Below are 22,819 nucleotides of genomic sequence, written 5' to 3'. Positions count from 1 at the left end.
ATGCAGGCTTCTCCTGAGTTTGGGTTAGATGCTTGGGTTTGTGAGACACACACCCCTCCTGCTTCCCGTTTCCATGGGCTTGCAAAGGGTGTGCCCAAGTGACAGTGACTTACACAGTGACGTTGGACTCCCATGACATGTGTGGGCAGTATGTAGTCAATACTGTGTATACATTCCTAGTGCATATTGTCGTTGTATTGTACACTGCATGTTGTATTGATGTGTGCTTGTGCATCCATGTCTCCCTCCTAATTTGCAGGTTCATTCCTCATGTCTTCACAAGGCCGTCTACTTCGAAGATGGAGTTCATGTTGTAAGCAGTGCACTTCCAGATTTGCGAGGCACCAACACTGTACAGTTGGAAGTGGTCGATGTGCAGGCATCACCAGGTTGTAAGACTACGTATCCTTTAACTTAGTACTGTCATGTTAATGCTATGTTTGGGGTTGGCTAGCTGCATTGTATTGTGGTAAGTATTTGGTCATGTGTGTTGTTAGTTATACATTAATGGGAGCATATTGTGTGTGGCCAGTTTCCATTAGAGACACTGTACTTTGCGACACTTGTGTCATGTTTTGGGGATTACTTGGTTTGCTCTCACATAGCATGACATGCCATGGTGTGTTGGGTGGCGGTGCTGGGGAGGGGTTGGGTGACATGGCACTGTTGCCATGTTGTATCTTTCAAGGGGGTAATGATTTTAGCAGCATAGAAGTGTGTCTTTTGATGACACAGCATTGGTGGTGTTTGTGTAGGTAGGGATGCAAACAATGGAACACTGCCAGGTGAACAATCTCAGGCTGGTATGGTTGTGACAGTTGACTGTCACTTGACTCATCATCATTGATTGTCAGCTGGTATGTGCAAGGGCTGTGTGCACTCCACAGGGGTGTGATTTTAGGTGAAGTAATTAGCCACCAGCTGCGTACGGGCTGCCTCACCCCATGCCCTTTCCTCTCCCATGCGCAGCAGGCGTGCACGTGGTTGGGGATGTGGGGGCACCACCATGTCCACGGCCAGGCCCTGGCATGTTGCAACGTTGTGCAGGACACCTGCTGCCACTATGATTCTGCACACTACTGGGGGAGCGTATAACAGCTGCCCGCCAGAACGGTCAAGGGAGCGAAAGCGTGACTTGAGCACTCTGAATGTGCGCTCCACTATGCCCCGGGTTGCAATGTGGCATGTGTTGTATTTTACCTGGGGTGGCGTGGTCGGGTTCTGAATTGGCGTCATCATGTAGGCACTGTACGCTAGGGAGGTGGTGATGGGTATCATTAGTGGTGTTGTCACATTACTCAGTATCTGACATGCATGCATGTGCAGTGGCATTTATACTCACCAAGCAGCCATGTATCGCCATGCCGCCCAGCTTCTAGGTCCCGGTTTAGGGTTGACATTCTGTAAATGAAACTGTCGTGGGTGGACCCTGGATAGTTGGCATATACTAAGGTGATGATTCCCTTGGCATCACATACTACCTGGACGTTGATGGAATGCCAGTGCTTGCGGTTTCTATAGATGTGCTCAGATGCCCTGGGGTGACGTAGAGCCACATGGGTGCAATCAATGGCACCTAGCACTTTGGGGAATTGTGTTACCCCGTAGAAATCCTGGGCGGCAGCCTGCCTTTCTGTAGGTGTTCTGGGCAGGTATATGTGCCTGCGGACTGATGGGCGTGTAGTGATGATGGCCAAGACCTGGTGTAGGCAGCATGACTGCGTGGCCTGTGACACCCCCCACACTATGGCACTTTTTCGCTGAAATGATCCAGTGGCCAAGAAGTGCAGTACATTAAGGACCTTCTCCAGGGGGCTGAGTGCTTGGGAGCACAGGGTGGGTGATGTGAGGTCATCCTCCCACTCACTCACCAGGTCGAGTATTATGTGAGGTGGAAACCTGTACCTCCCATACACGTGGTCATCAGGCATCCCAAAAAGGCTGGTTGCGGGTGTAATAATTCTGGCCCTGACTATCCTCCTCCTCCTGCGGTATCCCACGTCCACTGCTGCTAGGAACGGTATATTCATCCTGGCGTCTGAGCTTGTTTGTTGTTTGCGCACACTTTTATGCTGCGCGAGTCGATGTACGCCTGCTTCCTGCTGGCGTACATGTTTCCGGATTGGCCCGTCTTTTTTGGCGCATGCCTTAGCCACGTTCGATTCCATGAAAACGTGTTGTAGGCGAGCGTGTGAAACTTCTTGCGCACCCCAGTAATACATGTACCCCGCTCACCCAAACCCAATCGCATGTGAAACTTCCCGTGCACCCCAGCAATACACGTACCCCGCTCAGCCAGGCCCAATCGCGTGTGAAACTTCACGCGAACCCCTGAAATAACCGTACCCAGGCCGATCGCGTGTGAAACTTCCTGCGCACCCCATTAATACACGTACCCTGCTCCCCCCGGCCCCATCGCGTGTGAAACTTCCCGCGCACCCCAGTAATGCACTTACCCCGCTCACCCAGGCCCAACCGCGTGTGAAACTTCACGCAAACCCCTGAAATACACGTGCACCGCTCCCCCAGGCCCGATCGCGTGTGAAACTTCCAGCACACCCCTGAAATACACGTACCCCGCTCCCCCAGGCCCGATCGCGTGTAAAACTTCCCGCGCACCCCCGAAATACACGCACACGCGATTTTTCACACAGCGGTTGCCCGTGTTTGTCGCGTACCCCTTTGCACGTCATTTGTCCTAGGGGGCGACAGTATGGGACATTCATCAGAGCTTTATATTCGTGCTTTTTGTTAGTGCACATTTTGGCGCATATTTTGTTCCTGCGCAGGGCCGCTACCGCCTGCCTTCGTGTGGCGGATGGGTTTGGGTCTGTGCACGTCTTTGCCCGTGCGCTGGTTTGCCCTATTCGATTCCATGAATACATGTTGTAGGCGAGCGTGTGGATGTTCCACGCACTTGCCTCCTGTACTTCCCCCGTGACGCCGACATTTTCACGGGGTTGTTCCCCATTCCGCGTGTCATGCCCCATGTTCCGCCTACTTTTGTTATGTGCGCCGCACTATGTGCACTTTCGCTGTGGCCTTAGCGCACGCCGTTAGATGACCTGTGCGCCGGTGTGCGCCGCACACTTTTTCAGCGCACATCCCAGGTTTTACTCGCGCACGGACTTCCATGAATAGATGTGCGCTGGTTTCCCTGCGATATTCGCACTTTCACTGCGATTTTCGCTCTTTCACTGCGAATCGCACGTTTTCGCACGCTTGCGCCGATATTTTCAGCACACATTAATTCCATGAATCGGCCTGTTTGTGTGGGTCTTTCCAAATCAGGTTAGTTTTTCACAGCGCCACGAGAAACATTGCAACATTGTTTTCGATTTGTGCTAAGTTCGCACAGCACCACAAGACATGTGTGGGTCTTTTTCGATCAGTGCTAGCTTTGTGCTGCGGCACCAGACACGTTGTGCGCTTCTTTCGGAAACGTGTTAGTTTTGCAGAGTGACAGGAGAAGCTTTGTGTGTTTTTTTTCTCCTTTCTGTGCTAGTGTTACACAGCGACACAAGAAACTTTGCAGAGTTTTTTTATCTGGGCTAATTTCACACAGCAACACAAGAAACTTCATGCAGGTTTTTACTATTCATGCTAGGTTCGCGCAGCGACATGAGAAACTTTGCGCTTCTCTTTTCGATTCGTGCTTGTTCGTGCAGTGAAATTAGAAACGTTGTGCTGCTCTTTTGTCGATACAAGGGCATGGCGGAACGGCAGATCAGCTGTTGTAGAAGGGTGGAAAGTTAAGGGTTAACAGTTTTAAAGGACACAAATCTAAATCAAAGTCCAACCAAACAAACTATATGATGCTGCAGGATACAGACAAGAGATCATCATTTCTACACCAATCAAATTCTGATTGTAATACATCTTTCTGTTTTTTTCCTCAAAACTGTTAAGAGCTTTAAACATCTCAAAATATGCAGACTACTAGCATCTTTGCCCAAGGATTGTTCTCTATCTTGCATTAATGCAACATTCGAAGCAGGTACAGTCCCTCAGGGAAAGAAACTCGTTCATCAATAATGAATCTTTCTCTCTTCTGAAAACAGTTAAATGGGGTGTGTTCTCCCTCGCTGTTCCCGGGAAGCCACCCTCCAAGACACCCAGCATCTTTCACGAAAACCAACTCAAATACAATTGCCCACAACTATGCAACATTATCCAACCACCCTCAAAGTGGCAATAGTCATGCCACTGTAAAGAAGCCCTCTCAAGAAACTTCTGACCCATTGCAACATCCTACACATGGTACTGTGGCACAAAAACTACAACATTGAGGCTACTTAAGGATCTCTCAGTGACCCCATAACTAACCTCACAGACATGTTATGTTTCCAGAAAGTTCTATACCACTCCTCTGCCGCCTGCAATTGACAGAAACTTCTATGCATCAGAGATGTGGGAGGCTTAGCAGCACTGATCGTATGAAACCGATCAGGCACCTTATACAGTGTAGGCCACAATGTCTTCTGAAGGAGACAAAGCACAAAGGTAGGCCACAGTGGCAGCCCTAGCATGCCCCCCACACTTCGAAAATGACCACAAGGAGGTGTGGAAAGTAGACTAGCTTGTGTCATTCCAATCACTGATGACATGTACAGTATGTGCACGTTCTTCAGGGCCCCACGCCTCTACCACTTGCTATTTTATATCTTCCTTAGTCCGCTAGCATATTCAAATCAGAACCATCTTGCTCATGTCCCAAATATACGCTGCATAACCACGTTGTTCTTTCATCAGAACAGTGTCCAGAGAAGCAATAAACCAGCTCACCACTCGCTCCCAAGTCATGTTTTGCAATTGGCTGACCTTACCATTCAATAGACAGAAATCCAGGAAGTATCTAACAACAGAGCCAGCAATTCCTTAGGTAGATGTTAGACAACTGGTTATGCTAGTCAGCCATGTCATGAACTTGGGTACGAATGTGACTCTATCCCAAAGCCTTTCTATCGGTAAAACGGCAGGCACTGACATAGCTACAGTAAACACAATAACAGAACCCTGTTCCTGCCTGTACCTGTCACTATGAATTATGGAAGTGCTGGCCAATGTGATTCAAGCCCCGGGTTCAGGGTTGGTGCAAGGATGTGTGCCTCCTGTTGGGAAAGATTCCTCTTTACTGCACCTGTCCTTCCATTTCTTTGGACCCCCACACATTTTGCTTTTATTTTTGTATCTGACTTGTTCTTTTTGCAGTACAATGAAGCCTTAAGCTTCACTACACTGGCTTTTGTTCATCTGTTATGGGGAAACTGACATGCCCTTCAGGCTGTCAGTACTGGGAAACATTGTTTGTCTTAGTATAGTTACTTTGTTACTACATTTAGTAACTTATTACAACTTGTGGTAATTTGTATCATTATACAATGCATTTTACAATGCCGTACAATGGGGTACACTTTTTGTTTTGCCCTAGACTAACACTCAGATCACAACATTTTCATAACTGATAGAACCCACACCACAGGAGGTGGTGTAGCCATCATGGCCAGAAACAATACACAACTCAGATCTAGCCCAGTTGACGACATACCAGGCTATGAACTTCTGCTTGCCAAACTGGCCATGAACGAGAAAACCACAATCAACATTATAGTGGCATACAGAACGCCCAGCACCACTAACCACCCTGAAACCGACATCCCACTACTTCTCACACCACTTATCAAACCTAATACTAATGTATCCTTCTCGCAGACTTGAATCTAGGATTCAATGACGACCTAGACGCCAAAGCTGCTAATCTACACTCACCACTCAAGGACATGAATTTCACTCAGCAAGTTAATGATCCAACACATGTCAAAGGTAAAACCCTGGACTGGATCATATCACTTAATACCAATCTTAGTGTAGACGCAATCAACCCGCTCAGCTGGACGGACAATCATTGCATCCACTTCACTCTCACTAGTGATAAACCTACCGCCCCCAAAATTAAAATAACTGACATTATCGAATCCAGAAACTCCCGCAAACTCACAGTAGGGACATTTGCACCAACCCTCAACAAACACCTTGAAACTTTACCAACCAATAGCAATGACCCCAGCATCATTGCCGACTACTATCACAAATGCCTCACACTCTCCATCGATGAAGTAGCTCCCATCTCATCTAAAACACGTCACACAGACAAAAAGAACCAATTCTGGTCTGACTAAGAACTAGTTTCATTAAGAAGAACCAAACGTACCCTTGAACATGCTCACATCAAACACCCTCCCCCGGACTCCGCCACAGCCCTTAAGAATGCCAACAAAATATATAAAGCAGCCATCATCGCACACAAATCCAACGCCTATAACACACGCATTAGCAATGCTGCCTCAGACTCTAAAGAGTTATTCGCCATACTCAGGGAATTAGAAAATCCCATTCCCCCCACGACGCCCACTAACGTCAGTAAAGAATGGTGTACTATCATCCAAGACGCTCTCTCAACCAAAATCCCGATGTTACAAAATAAAATCTCCATTAAAAGACAATCACTACTAGAAATAACACACCTATACCGCCACCCATCACCCCCTCGGAAAAACCTAATACTGCATTCCATTTTGCTCCAGTCACCCAAGAAATAGTGCTTAACACCCTATCTAAATTTGCAATTTGAAAGCCTCAAATTGCAAAGGAGACAGTGTCCCAGCTAAACTAGTGAAAGAATGTGCTCCCTATCTAGTTCACACCATCAACAATTTTGTCAATGCCTCTGTCAATACCAACATAGTTCCAGCAAGTATAAAAGAAGCCTGGGTCACTCCACTCTTAAAGAAGCCCTCACTCAACCCCACAGTTCCCACAAACTACCGCCCAATAACAACAACAGTCCCCTTTCTCCTGAAACTCATAGACAAAATAGCCTATACGCAAATTCAATCCCATCTCAAACAGAATAAACTCCTGGGACCTAGACAATCAGGTTTAAGACCCAATCATAGCACTGAAACAGCCCTTGTAGACTTGAAAAACCATATGGACATTATTAGAGATTCAGGGAAACTCTGCATTCTACTGCTGTTAGATCTCTCCGCAACATTCGACCTTGTAGACCATGATAAACTATGTACATCCCTATCTAACGACTTCAATTTCTCGAATGATGCCACCAAGTGGGTTAAATCCTTCCTTTCTGAACGGACATCTAGACTGGCTGTAGGCAATGAAGCTGCAGACCATATACCAGTTCCCATAGGAGTCCCCCAATGATCATGCCTTTCTCCCACACTATACAACACCTACACTAAACTCCTCTTCTCCGCTCTGGATGATATGAGTGTCATCTACACCAACTTTGCAGATGACACTCAGATCTTCATTCCCATCACAGGAGACTACAACCAAGACACCCTAACCATCAACAAAATGTACTCTGTCATACAAAACTGGATGGCGCTCAACAGCTTTTGTCTCAACGATGAAAAGACAGACGTCCTCATCGTTGGAACTCCAAACAAAATAGCAACCCTCCACTCAGACTACTCCTCCATCAATATTGATGGCACCATGATCCCAGTCTTCAAACAGGTGAAAACACTTGGAGTATACATAGATGCCAACCTTACAATGAACAAACACATCGGTACGCTTGCATCATCCACAGCATACACATCAAAACTCATAGCGTCAAGTCGAACATTTCTGATCCCACCAATTGCCTCACCCTGGCCAGAGCTCTGGTTTTGTCCAGATTGGATTACTGTAATGTACTTCTTGCAGGGATCTCCACCACCAACCTTAAAAAACTACAGCTTTTACCAAATAAAGCGTTAAGGGCAGCACTAGGGATAAAAAGATACAACCATATATCCGAGGCTAGGAAGGACGCCCACTGGCTGCCCATCAAAGCCAGAATAATCTGCAAAACATTATGCATCACACACAAATGCATCACCAACAAAGCACCACTTTACTTGAACAATGTCCTACAAAAAAAGAAAACGTCAGATCCTTAAGATCCAATGACGGACAAAACCTAGTGAAACACCTCGGTACAACAACAATAAAGCAGGGGGTAGCAGCTTCTATGTTCTAACTCCCAAACACTGGAACTCCCTACCTACCTACATCAAAAAAGAGACCTCTTTCCCCATGTTAAAAAAACAAATGAAAACATGGATGTTCAACCTATTTTAGCACAGCACCTAACCAAACCATGACAATTGTATTGTTAAATGACCATGTACATACCAATGCTTTTGTATCCTATATTCAACTAATGCCTGGGTATACCAATATTTTTCAAGATGTTTGTAACCACGCCGTGATACCTCAGGGTCTGGGCGTGTAACAAATGAACACATAAAATAAATTAAATAAATAAATAAGCTAGTGGCACACATGATTTTTTACTATTTTTTGGTGCATTTCGTTTTAGCCTTACTGTGTTTACCGCGTTTGGTTACTAGCTGTGGCTACTGGTCAAACATGGCCATGCAACAAGGTTGTTTTGCTTTTGCTTTGGCAATCTTGTCTGTTAGCCTTCTTCCTGGTCTGTCAGGCCAGTACAATCATTTTATGTACTTCCAGTGCCCAGTAAAGCAAAGGTATTTAGGGGCTATGGAGGGCTATGTGTGTTTGGGAGTTTAGTGGATGGAACGTCCATTCTCGATGTCAGCTCCGAAACCCTCCAAACAAGAGCATTCAAAAGTACCCCTGTCTGCCCAGTGGCTGACCATCTCTGAGTATGTGCTACCATGATGTATTTATCACTGTTCTGATTTGAGGCCTGAAATTCACGAGATCTTCAGCTTGTGCAACAAGACTTACCTCTGTGTAATTCTTTGGTCCTAGAGTCAAGGGGACCTGAGGTAGGAGGGAATGTGTGCCACAGCAAGTGAATCCATTTGCGTCGCCGTGCATCGGTAGTCGTCATCCAAACCTGCTTACCTGAATTCATTCCTGTCCTGAGAGTTGCCCTGCATCACATTCTGCCACATTCAACTGGAAGACCTTGCACCAGCATTAAACACCGACTGGAGAACTGCTCGAACCTCCAACCCCTGGGAATCAAGGGCTGAGGCTGATGGTGGGAAAGGTGACCGTGGACCATTTTTAATTGACCTGCCAACTCCTGTGAAGAATCAAAGTATTGGGGTGAGTTGTAGCTATACTTACCTTCACCCCAACTCCCTTTTAAAAGTTTGGGTAACTTTGAGAAATGTTTGTATTACTTTGGCTTTGCCATTACTTGTTCACACAAGAACTCAGAAAGGTGGCAACACATCTGTTAGTCAGATTAAACTGCTCCCTAACCATTGGAACTGTTCACTGGACCCCAGAGACCCTACCTTCATTTTTTCCACCTTCACAAAATGGTATGGAACTTTGCTGAACTTTTGGACACAAGGCCCCATACAACTTAGGGATGGGCTTCAGAGGTTAGGATTGAATCTCTGTGGACCTGTAGTGCCTATACTAATTTGTACCTTCCTTTTCAGGGGTTTGATAAGTATTTTGCCCTAGCCAAGTGATTGTGTATATGTATCATGTTTTTAGTGTTGTGTATATTATCACCTGTCATTTTTCACTATGCTATTTGGCCATAAGTAAAGAAGTATTGTTATGCCTGTTTGTCTAAGTGTTTCTTTCACTGCATCTCTTGGTGTGCTTATTGTGGACCCCTTACAAGCTCGCCACATCCTAGACGGGGCCTCAACCCCTCGCATAGCTACCTTGAACTGGTTTGGTTACAGCTCCCAAAGTTGTCCCTGTCTCAATCCTAGGTTGCCCTTCTATACATCTTTCCACCAGGCCAGAGAATCGAAAGTCAGTCCTAGCACCAACCAAGGCTAAGCACATCTGCCCTCTCTCCATGTATTCTGACAACTACATGCCCTGCCCAAAATGAGTTCTGCATCTTCACATGCACACAATGCCCATGGCATGTGGTGTAAATGATCTCCTACAATATGCATTATCAGTAAACAAGAGCAGCATGGCCCCAGCAGGGCAAGTGTTCTTCTCAGGTGTTCAGGCGCATGTGCTGCAGGCAGCTTTGTAAGTTACCCTAATTGAAAACACCCACAGAAATGGCAAGATCACTACAATCTTCTCTTGTACACACTGAACAGACACACTGTGGGCAGCAGCATGCCAGTATTCCATCGCACAAATAGAGCAGCCATGGAATGCGAGCAGCACCTTGGGTTTCCCTCACACACAGAACAGGTACTCTCAGCGGTGGCTGGAGATTTTTTACAGTGCCTGGAAGTAAATGGAAAATTACACTTACAATTCTGTTACGCCATCGAACGTGGAGGGGGTGCACGTTGAGAGTAATAGGAGTGGGTTGCGTTAGGTGTAACCTAAAATGATGATGGGGCTCATTATGAGTTTGGTGTTATCTAGGTGGCAAATCTGCATAGATCCCACCAAACTGTATTACTGTTACTGCCACTTGGACCGGGGGCATTACCTCCGGACTACAAGTGGCGGTAGGTGGTGTTAGTTCCCATTTATTTGAACCCATTGGACTTAACGGGGGATATCACCGAATAGCTGGAGGTGAATTCTCCAAGTTTCCACTTACTCATAGCTGGGTGGTGCGATAATGAGGCACTATACAGTAATTCTGCCGTATTTAACCCGCACCGCCCAACTCCTAATGAGGCCCATCAATGTGTTCACAGAAAGAGGATCGAGTGCCTGGGACTAATTTCTAACATGATTGTTATGAGTTGTGCGGTAACGGTAAAATAGGCAGTATTTTGGCAAACCACATGCTTTACAGCTCTGCCTGCACAACTATGGATTTTAAAAACCATACGGAAAAACAAGTCGTAAGTGGCCATTTTTCCTTCATGTACAGTGGCGGTACTGACCCATTATTTGCTGCATGCAGCAATTCAGCACATTCCCAATGGAATCCAAGGGGACTCCACAATGGGGAATAACTTTAACTCCAAATACTGCAGTAAATGACCATTAGCACATGAAGAAGCACTAATTGATTTTTGTGGTATTATTAGCACTAGTGTCCCCACGTTGGAACTAAGGCTCATAAGGTCTGGACTCCCAGCTATTGGTTGCAGGAGTTATTCTACTTTCAATAATATTATTTCCTATAGCCGTCTCTCTATTTCCTATAGCCCTCTCTATAGCCTTCCCACTTTTCACTTCTCCCCCCTTCCATGCACTCTCCCCCCCCCTCTCCCATGCACTTGCGCGTTCTCAATGTCACTGTGCCTAGTAAGATCGCGGTTTTGTTCTCCCTTGTTCCCCTCCCTTGCCTTGCCGTGCTCTGAAACACTTGTGTACGAGCGCGATAGAAATAAAATATCAATCAATCAAAAAGCCCTGCCGGTGGGTAACAAACACAAGGGGATTGGGAAATGATCCAACCCAGCAGACGCACACCTGAATAGAATTCAATGAAATGCTTTGGTGGGACAGTTCACGTTTTGAACCGGGCTCACACTTGTTTCGTTTTACATTGACTGTATTCAGAGCGGAGGGTATGAGTAGGTCGCTGAGGATTAAGCTGAGCAGTATCTTGTGTCCAGGCCTAACTACAGTTTTGCCGGTCTGAAACGATTGCTGGTAAAAGTCCCATAGGACTCTATAGAGGCAATTGCCTGACCGACCAACACCAGTAATTCCGACACCAGCAATTGTTCCAGGGGCACTGATTTACCTCCAGCCAAATAAATGCTGGAATGTGCCGGTCATTCAGGCTATCCCGTCCATGGAGTCCTATGGGTCGATATGGAATGAGCATTTACCGCCGTTGCCAGCACCTCGAATATCCCGGTAATACCAGGATATCAGTTGCCAGCGGCAGTACGGGCAGTTTGTAGGTATCCTGCCGGAATTACCATCAGGATACGGGCAAACATGTGGCATCAATTTTACTCTTTAGTTGGTCAAAAATTATTTCAAACATTTTTGCGAACCTGTGGCACCTTATGTAAACGCCTGTGCTCTGAAAATGAGCATCGCATTCTCTAACATGCCCCCCATCTCTTGCTAAACCCTCCAGGGTAAAATGATTTAGCACTCACAATCAAAAAAGCAATGCCAGCTTTTGAATATTTGGTGCCCAGCATCCCAGTACGACCCCATGAAGTTATCGTGATTAAGAAAACATAACTTGCCCTGTGGGAGCTGGTATTTCAATGAGTAGAACCAGAGTAGCACCCGCACAAAAAAATAGTCCTTGGCTCAAAAATGTAACGTCCCACACCCAAATCACAATTCGTGAGTTTTCACAACATATTAGTCGAGTAGTAAGTACCTGGGGGTTGACTTTTTGCCAAATGTAGGTGCATTTGAAAGCACAATGGGCCAGTGACATTGGTTAAACTACCACCTGCACAGTGGAGAAAGCCATTTAGGTGAACCACTTTTGCCCCGAACACTGGCACCCACACTGGTCCTGCGGGCATTGCCCATTGCAGTGTGGGCGAGTCAGAGCCCTGAATAAGGACTGAGAACATCAGCTATTCAACTGTTAAAACCATTTATTCGTTATATACCTATGTTGTGTTTAAGCCGTACTAAAATCTCAGGAGGATAGCTCGGGGACAACGTGCTCCATGGAAACAAGGACACAGAGCAACACAGGTTCGATCCCCGGATCCGGGTTATATAATAATCTCATATCATGTACTGTTTGGTGCAGTTATACTTTCTATTTACAGATGCAACATTTTAAAATGTCTTAAGAGCCTGTGATGGAACTTTTTTTGTGCCGCAGAACAGGAAAAAACGCCGATTAAAAGTGGGGCTAATAAGTTGACCAATAATATCACATCTCGCATGGCAAAACCTGCAGCTGCCACTTCCTGTTGCCTGCTGCTACCCAGAATGCACCTTTCAGGAAGCACTCTACTACAGGTTGGTCAGGTGCTCCTCAGATTCCATGAAGCAACAGCAGCAGCTCGACACGGCAGAAGTCTCTTAATTTCCGAAAGCCAGGACTCGAATGTGTATTTGTCTTCACGTCGAAGGAGTAAATTAGGGCAGGGGGGGCCCTGTATCATTAACAGAAACCAGCTGGACACGATATTGTTTTTTAATTAAATAACCACCAGTCACGCGCACGCGAAGGCGCTCCCCGCCACCTCCTAGTTAAACCTCATTAGAAAGATAAGGCTGTAATTAAAACAGTATGTCATTGCGTCCTCCCCTTCAGTTCTGCTGCTGGGAGGCGCGAAGCAGGAAAAGTTAGAAAATGTGCAAATGTGTGGAAATTGGAAGACAGCATACGCAAGGGACCCGCAGCCAACCACGCTCACCGTTGAAGCAGAGACATTGCCACCCCAGTCTGCTAAGGCTCCTGTTCACCGAAACGACCTACCTGCCCATCCAAAAATAAAAAAAATAGGCATAGGTACCTAAACATGTAATACCGTTTTAAGGACCCAAATATCTTGTTTTTATAATTTGTTAAACAAATGCACATCCCATGTGTCCTAAATATAGAAAAGGGGTCATGCAACGTGTAGTGTCTGTGCATATTAGCCAGCAATAATGTTTGAAAAAGGCATAAACAGAGTCACATGGCCCCCCTCGTTTTTCGTTCATTTTCCCAAAAAGGTCTGCCAAATGTATAAATTGAGGTTGAAAGTAAAAAAAGATGGTGTGTCTAGACAGCCAATTAAAAGAACTGTGAAATATTCTCTGGGCTGGTCTATGGCCTCATCAACGCATTCTGACAGAAATAGTGGCATGGATGTTAGCGGCGTACTTGGCAGCTACTCAGTTAAGCTTCCACATATCTGATGGCACACACTCCTTACATAGAAAATGGACCAACCGGTTCAAATCACAACTAGTCTGCAAAGAGAGGACCTGCAAAACAACCCGTCTATTGTCACGTAACCACCCACTGACACTTAATACCGGGATCGACTCGGAATGCCCCCACAATTATCCAATTTTGCAAATCCCTCAAAATGTGGCTTTTTCAACAGCACCTGACCATGGACTAATCCCAACGGATGCACAGAAAGCAATACACAGTGCAGCGCAACTGCTAATAGCTGCCAGCCCCCACGCGGGATACCCACACCCTGTACAGCACTCCACTGTTCCCAAGCAAAAATAGGTGGCATGCTTATTTCGCAGAACGGGATATTTCCACCCTCTTGTAAAATTCCTTCCACTCGTTACTGCCATTGGTAGAATTGCTGCCCTCATGGAAGCATTAACCATCAGCACTGATAGCTTTCCCTTGGTAAGCCCCACCACAGTAAGGAACACAGCCAGAGATGAGTAGTAATTGCCACCCAACTTAGTGGTCATGAGCTGGCTTTAAAAAGAGGCAAAACGCAACCACTTACTGTAGATTGCATGAATTCACAAACCACTAAGAAAAAAACAGAAGAGTGTTTTTTTTTTTAACAGTCTTTGTCACTGTACCTAAAATTCACACACTGTTTTTGGGTGGTGCTTTTTGTTCCACTAATGTTAACTAGCTAGGGAAAGCATTGCTCCCTGCAGTATTCACAGATTAAATTCCCGCTCTACGTTTGGCCCCTGTTTCATTTGTATCCTCCCCCTTGCTGTGATTTTCGTGCCAACACGTTTGACTTTGCCAGTGCTTCTTCTGTTATGCCACTCTGCCAGGTGCAGTGAGTAGTCTGGGCCTCAATATTATTATTTTTATTAGGGTATTTATTGAACGTGGGCCTAGCTTCAGGAAGCAACAGAGTGCTTTACAAAACATAAGGTGATGGACAATGTGAGGGAAGCAGAGATACAAAGGAGCAGGAATTAAATTCCTAAGTCGCGCTCCCAATCCCCTTTAATTTTCAGTACCTTCCCCTTCCTATCCCCAACAGTACTTTATAGATTATATATATATATATCGGCCTGCCTCAATCTCGAAGCTCATACATGCCTCCCGGCAGCTGGCACAATGGTGGTTCTTCCGACAACAGCTTCCATATCTTACACGCTGTGTGTGTCACCCCTGCATAAAACAGATAGTGGCCCCTGCTCAGACCTAGATCCGTGCATAAGTCACAGAAGGGCTTCAAACATCTGTTCTCAAACATATCTCCCCAAACCGCCAGGCCCAGCGTGCCCCATTCATTCAGCCATTTCTTTCTCGCTGCCCCTCCACTGTTCAGTGTCAATAAATAGTGGAAAGTGGGGTGAGTAAGGTATCGTCTCCCCTATCCAACGATACGCACACCTCCATATATGTCTACCTAGGTGAAGCAAATACGGCCATCTGTCTCCCTTCCCAGCCAGCAGACATCCTTCAAGGGTCTCATCGTCTGACAACCATTGCGCCACATACTGTAGCTGCACCGCAAATAAGTATGCCTCAAAGTTTGGCACCTGGAGCCCTCTCAGATGGTAAAGCTCCTGCAGGGTGGTCAAAGCCACTCTCCTCCGACCTTGCGCCACATACTGTAGCTGCACCGCAAATAAGTATGCCTCAAAGTTTGGCACCTGGAGCCCTCTCAAATGGTAGAGCTCCTGCAGGGTGGTCAAAGCCATTCTCCTCTGACCTTTCACCCAGAGTATGCTTTTGATTGTCACATCCAGCTTATTGAACCTACTAGGTGGTATATCATGTGGCACATTAGCAAAGTAATTCAGAAGCCTGGGTAGCACCACCATTTTGATCAATGCCACCCTCCCCACGAGCGACATCGGCAGTTTATTCCAGAACTCTGCCAACTCCTCTATCCCCGCAGTGGCTCTCAAGGTGTGTCCTGAAAGCCCCATTGTATCTTGATTCCAAGATATGTGAACCTGTCCCGTTCCTGTAGTAGTGGTCGACTAAGTAACTTAGAGGCAGGGAGAGATGTAATAAGCCCCAATGGGAAAACACATGATTTACTCATGTTAACCCTTATCCCCGATAAGGCGTGAAAGCTGTCAACCACGTCCTGTAGCAGGGGTACATTCTCTGCAGGGGTCTGTACATATAGCAGCATGTCCTCTGTATACATGGAGAGCACGTGTATCTCACTGCCAAATGTTATTCCCATTTCCCTCATATCTCGCCTAATCATGCACTCCAGTGGTTCCAGGGCCAATGCAAATAGAATAGGAAACAAGGGGCAACTCTGCCTCGTGCCTTTCCCACACTCTCCCAATTTCTGAAATCATGTTCCCCATTCTCACCCTAGCTGAAACCGAGGCATAGAGCAGCCTAATTCATCACAAAATGGAGAGGCCAAAACGGAACTTCCATAAAACAGCACCCATCCACTTCCAGTGTACTGAATCAAATACGTTTTCCTTGCCCATGGACACCACTGCATATCTAAGGTCCATTCCCCCCCGGGTGTGTGCTATAACATGATGGAGGCCATAACATGATGGAGGTTATGTGACATACTCCTGCCAGGTATGAATCCTGCCTGGTCAGGGTGAAGCAAACTCCTCACCACTCGCTGCAGTCTCACTGCAACGAGGGCACTAAAGATCTTCACATCCATGTTGAACATTGACAGAGGGCAGCACGACCCAATGTCTCAAGAACACATGCCCTGTTTAGGGACCAGTATTATCACTGATTCCCACATTGATAGCAGCAAGATATGAACTTCGAAAGCGAACATATAGACCTCCAACAGTTTACAGCCAGTCGTCGCCCCATAAGTATTAAAGAATTCCAAAAGGAGACAATCCGGTCCAGATGAATTTCCCTGGGAAGACCTTGTATGACGCCCTCGATTTCAAGCAGCGTAACAGGCTCATCCAGTTCTGCTGCCTGGGCTGGGCTCAGAAGTGTCATATCAATCAGGTTAAGTGTCTCTTTCATCGCTTGTATGTCTCTTTGAGCGACATCAGTGTACAATATCCGATAGAAGTCAGCAAATGCCTCATTAATTTCCGTTGGGTATGCATCTCTATCCCTCTCAGTTACATATAGACATGATTGGTATCCACGGGCACTCATATGGTAGTCATACATAAGTATATTACTGCAGTGATTGCTTACCAGTGGAGCTAGACTAGTGGGTAACCTGTAGGCTAGCGGGCAACTGGCAGATCTCCAGATGTTTTGACTAACAACACCCATCAGCCATATCCAGTACAGTAAATGGTTAGGGATCATAGGAGTCGGAGATCAAAATATCTGGAAGGCCACAGGTTGCTTGCCGCCACTGAGCTACACCCTCGTCAGTGTGGTCATTTATTGCTGACAGTATTTCTTCCATCATGAGGCCTATTTTGTAAAAATGATAATAATATTTGCTGATTTTGCACATTCTTGACTACTGTCATAGAGATCCCAACTGCTTTATGTGTGGCCAAAGGCTTCGGCCCAATTACGAGTATTGCAGTGAGGTAAAAAAATTGCAGTAACAGGGCAGTCATTTGGTTACTGCCATATTACTGCCGTATTACAGGTTTGGTGTTGAGGTGGAGGATTGTCCTCCAAGAAAAAGCTGGAGGAATATCTGCCACCTTACCACAAGAAAATTGGCAAAATCAGGGGAATTACCGCTGATGGAATTACTGCTGGTGGTAATTCTGCCAAAATCCCTATGGATACCGGTGGGCTCCAAAAATTGGGACTTACACTGCCTACCACACACTTGTAATCCCATGGTAAATCAGTGGGACCAAGTGGTGGAAACAGTAAATCTGTTTGGTGGTATTCCAGCTTTATTATTTTATTCATTTATTTATTTAAAATCAGTCTTTTTGTGTCTGGGCTTTAAAATGCAGGAATATCACATAGACTGGATTGTTTCCTAGTGCCCAAAGATGGTAGGAATCTCAAACGAAAAGCAGGTGGAGAGGTGGAAACAGACAAAAGAAATGCAAAATCACGGAAATATGATAACTCTTATTTGGACTTTGGGCTCACGTGGATCGCAGTTGCTGGAGATGTTACGCTGCAGAGTGTGGTTTGTGGCACTACATTAGCAAATGACAACCTCAAGCCAATAAAATTAAGGTGGTGTTTGGAAACAAAACATGCCGATTTAGCAAAAAAGACCAGGTATTTCTTTGTACGGCAGCTGCAAGGTATAAAAAAGCAAAAAGACACTGTTAAAAATGTAGCCTCATACCTGCAAATGCTTTGGAAGCTTCTTACCACACTGCATACTATCTGGGCAAAAACAAAAAGCCTAGTTTTCTGAGCTGGCCTGCATCTAGATTGTGCAGTCCCTAGGGTGTAGTCCTTTGTTTATTTTTGGCATTCTTCTTCCCCTCCCTTGCAATTGGATGGAATAGTCAGGTGTGTATCTGCCTTTGTTCCTAGCAGCCATTTCCACTTGCCTTCTGGACTTTTTTCCAATTCTCTGCCACACCTGTGTGACCTCTCCCCTGCCTTTTGTCCGTAATTGGCTGTCTCTCTCCAGGAGGGAGGCTCTTAACCACACCCCCTAAGGCAGCCCACTGCCTGTGCAGCCCCTTCATCGAAGGGCCCCAAGACGAAGGGCAGCTCCCAAAGAAGCAGCTGCAGACCGTCTTTGCCCATGTTTGCCTGAGAAGCCAGTAGCCAGCCATCAACCAGCAGCGCAGACAAGATAAGTGTGGTCTGGGTGGGGAGTTCAGCAATCACTGTTTTCCAAAAACCCTGCCTCTCTTATTACCTACACAACATAAGCATACCAAAATCAGCCAACTAGTAAAGAATACACATTCACTGCTGTGTAACAAACACTCAATGGTGTTATTCACTGTTGTGTCCCATACTTAGGCGTTCTCCATCTAGTCAAATACCTCAAATCTAGGTATTTGCACTTCTGCTGCGCCTTCAATTTAGGCATTCACATTCTGTTCTGGTGAAGTTTAGCCATGTGTCACACTCAGATACAAGATTTGTGAAGACTTGCATTGTGTCACATCTAGACAACTGTAACACTAGCTTGTGTCCCCTCCACTCATCTGGATGGTGACCAGCTGCCCCGACAGTGTCCAGTGTCCACACCTGCCAGTCGGGGACTAGACAGACGTCAAAACGGTGTCAACGGATAAGGTAGGCACAACTTTCAGGTACTGATAGCCACTTTAACGCTCAACTCAACCCGAACAACCAAAACTCCAGCGGTAGACGAAACAGAGTTAACTTCTCAGGATCAAGTAGCTCTGGATCCTCCAGTGGAGGCTCACAACAGAACTTTCCATTTTTTCAGGAATATCATTTTGGTCAACCAGAATATCAGGGCCCTTACCCACCACCGTTCCCTTTTTTAGGCAGAGGAGGACAGGGCGGAGGATGGGGCCCCCCACCCTGGAACACACCCTATCAGGGACAACGAAGACGCCCCAGGAGACGGAGGCGATAGACCAGATCCCTGACAACAACCAGTTACCCATTTACAATTTGGGCAATTTTCATCTGTCTCCATGTCAAATTTCTCTTTTAACAAAGGGCCTCTCTTTCGTCCCCACTGGTGACAGAGATTGGTACAAAACTGAAACTGAGATTCATAGTTTTTTTCGCAACATAAGACTGCGGGTCTTTTTTCAGGACCATACTGAACAAGAGATAGATCCCCACACGGGTTTACATCCCAAATCATCCTTTACACCCACAGATAGCCAAATACCTGATGATCTGCACACGTTCGAGAAATGTGTGCTGAAAGACATCAGAAAACTAAAAAGGACCAAACATACATTTCAGCAGAACCTAACTACAGGTGAGAGACGAGCTTTGAAAGATCTATCAAGCAACAGAGACATGATAATCAAACCGGCCAACAAGGGGGGTGGTATTGTCCTCATGTCAATTGATAAATATACTGACATGATTATGACTTTACTGAATGACAGAACCAGTTATCAAACACTCAGGAAGGACCCCTCCGGAGATATGAAAACAGCAATCTCTGAAATGGTCTCCTACGCTCGTGATAGAGTTTGGATTACAGATAAAGAATCCAACTTCCTGACCACATCTTCAAACCGTACACCCTGCCTATATGCCCTCCCCAAAATTCATAAAAATGTACACAACCCACCCAGGAGACCCATAGTTTCAGGGTGTGGCTCCATGTTGGAACCATTAGGACAATTCATTGATCATTTTCTCAAACCCTTAAGTAGCAAAACTAGATCATACCTCAGGGACACCATGCATACTCTTCAGGTTTTTGAAAATCTGCCATTTAACATTTCCCAACAGATCTTGGTAACCATGGACATCAAGGCACTATATACCTCCATACCACAGGACATAGCCATTGATTGTGCATATGAACATCTTATCCGCGAATATGCCCAACCAGGATCCTATCGAGTCCCTCCAGAATTCATAATTGAACTGCTGACTTTTGCCCTGAACAAAAAATGTTCACTTTTGACAACCAGGTCTTCCTTCAAATCAGAGGTACAGCCATGGGGGCTACCTTTGCTCCCAGTCTAGCCATCCTATTCATGGCCTCATTTGAGGACCAATACATCTACAACCAGATTAACCAATGGGAGGCCAAAATCTCCCATTGGCATCGGTACATAGATGATATTATCTTCATTTGGACAGGAGATATTACATCCCTCCAAAGTTTCGTAACATGGCTTAACTCTTGTGATAACAATATTCAATTTACAATGGAGCATAGTACAACATTGATACACTTCTTGGACCAGGAGATTTCATGCCTGGCAAATAAACTTGCTTGCAATCTTTTCAGAAAACCCACCGATCGCTATACCCTTCTGCACTATCAGAGTGACCACCCTCTACACATAAAACAAAACCTTCCCTACGGTCAATTTTTGAGGATCCGACGGAATTGCACACACCTTGATGATTTTTATGCCAATGCAGACGCACTTGACACCAGACTACGCTCACACGGTACCCTACAAGACTGGTTAACACTGCTTCCAAAAGAGCCAGATTCACCAACAGAGACTTTTTGTTAACACCGAGGCCTGAACCAGTCACACACAAAAATGAAAGACTCACGTGTGTGGTCATACATGGTCCCAACACTTTAAATTTCAAAAAAATCATCAAAAAGTACTGGCCAATAGTGAGATTGCAACTGATGGATGAACCCATACCCAGATTTGCTTTCAAGAGAGCGAAAAACATTATCGAGCACCTGGTTCATTCTTCTTTCTCTAGACCTCCACCACGTACTGCCCTTTGGGATTTACGCAAAACCAGAGGTCACTACCCCTGTGGTTCTTGCTCAGTTTGCAGATTCACAAAGAAAATTCTTACATTCAATATTGGCACCCAACAATGGACTTTGAACAACTTATTCAATTGTAAAAGCACACAAGTTATTTATTGCATCGAATGCCCATGTGGCCTTCGTTACGTAGGACAGACCATGCGCAAAGTTGGTACTCGCATCTCGGAGCACCGCTCCCGAATTCGATGCAAGAATCTCACTTCCCCATTGGTCTCACACTTTCTGGCAAACGACCACACCCCAGATGACATTTTGTGGTGGGTCCTAGACAGAATTCATACTGGTCAGAATATACCAAGTAGACTCTCAGAGTTGGAAAGAAGATGATCTATAGACTTGACTCACTGGAACAGGGTCTCAATGAACAAACCCCTTCTTAAAGACCACCGAGCCCACAGGGACTTTTTCTTCCACTTCTGTATGATCCATGCAGGATTTGTTCACTTTTTAGGGACCCTCCCCGGCACTATCCCAGGCTCCCGCTTCCAATACCCCTTTTTCCTCTGACGCATCAAGTAGCACCCTCTAACTCTCCCTTACTGCAGGCACCCACCTCTCATTCCACTCTATGTTAGACAGGACCCCACGGATCTCGCCTCCCGGGGGTCCCCATAGCTCACAGGGAATTCAACTTCACCGCTTATTTTGCACTCCCCAGGTGCATACCTGGGCTCACACATCACTAGTGACACCAACACTTCTCCACACGCTCTCCGAGCCGATCGGATTCCCACCTAATACAACATCTATTTCTCCTCACTGAGCGAGTACGGGAAAGACGGTCTATCACTCGCCCCTTGGGCGGCGATATCCCTTCTAGTCACGAACATCGCTCGTTACTCCCCGCCCCCTCATGACACCATTGGATGGCCCCAGCGCACACCCACCTGTCAATCACCCTCACTGGCAGGTCCTCATTGGGTGTGGCGCCAGCCACACTTCGGCTCTTCGGCCCCAACGCACACCCACTTGCCTATCTTTCATGAGGCAGGTTCTGATTGGGTGGAACGCGAGCTTCCGGGAGCTTTCTCCGCGCCTCGAAGGCACGCTTCACACGGTTGCCAGGACAACCATTCCGGTTCGGCTTTTTCTTGCCTGCAGCCTGCATTCTAACGGCAGACGCCAGAGAGCAAGACACTTCGCGGTTTCTTTCCACACTCTCTTCATTTTTTGGCCATGCTCTAAGAGCGTAGTTCGTCAATAATCCAGGCAAGTCCACTTGTGTTTCTCGAATCTTGCAAATCTTGCCCTAGAGCACATGGATGACAGCATTTTTCAACGGAGGGCCCCATTCTCAGCTCCGGGCTTTCCTTCTGGCCTGCTCTGATACCCCATAAAAAATATTTTCGGTTTCCACAGTAATTCATTTACTTCTCTCTCTTTTTCTCATGTCTGTTTCCCATGTAGCATCGCGCTCTGGGACCATCACCAAGATAAAAACCTACCATCTGCAGGTTTCGTCCATGTCTACCATGGCGCGGACCCAGAGGTCTCCAGCTACTGTTGGACTGGCGATCCTTGTTCTCTTCTCTCTCCACTCCTTCCTGAGAAGACACTGTTCAGGTAAACTCTTTTCCTGACTAACCCTTGCACACCATTACATCCTTCTTTTACTCTAACCAACGTTTCCCATTCACCGCAATATTTGACGGCCATATCCCTCCTTCTCTCAGGTCTTAGATGCCCTGTCCTGTGATGCTGACCTATGGACAACTGAGAGTTTCCAG

The sequence above is a fragment of the Ambystoma mexicanum genome, chromosome 9 (genome assembly GCF_040938575.1).
Source record: "Ambystoma mexicanum isolate Mex_15411 chromosome 9, UKY_AmexF1_1, whole genome shotgun sequence".
Lineage (NCBI taxonomy): Eukaryota > Metazoa > Chordata > Amphibia > Caudata > Ambystomatidae > Ambystoma > Ambystoma mexicanum.
The sequence above is the reverse complement of the archived record's forward strand: the minus strand, read 5'-3'. Positions refer to the sequence as shown.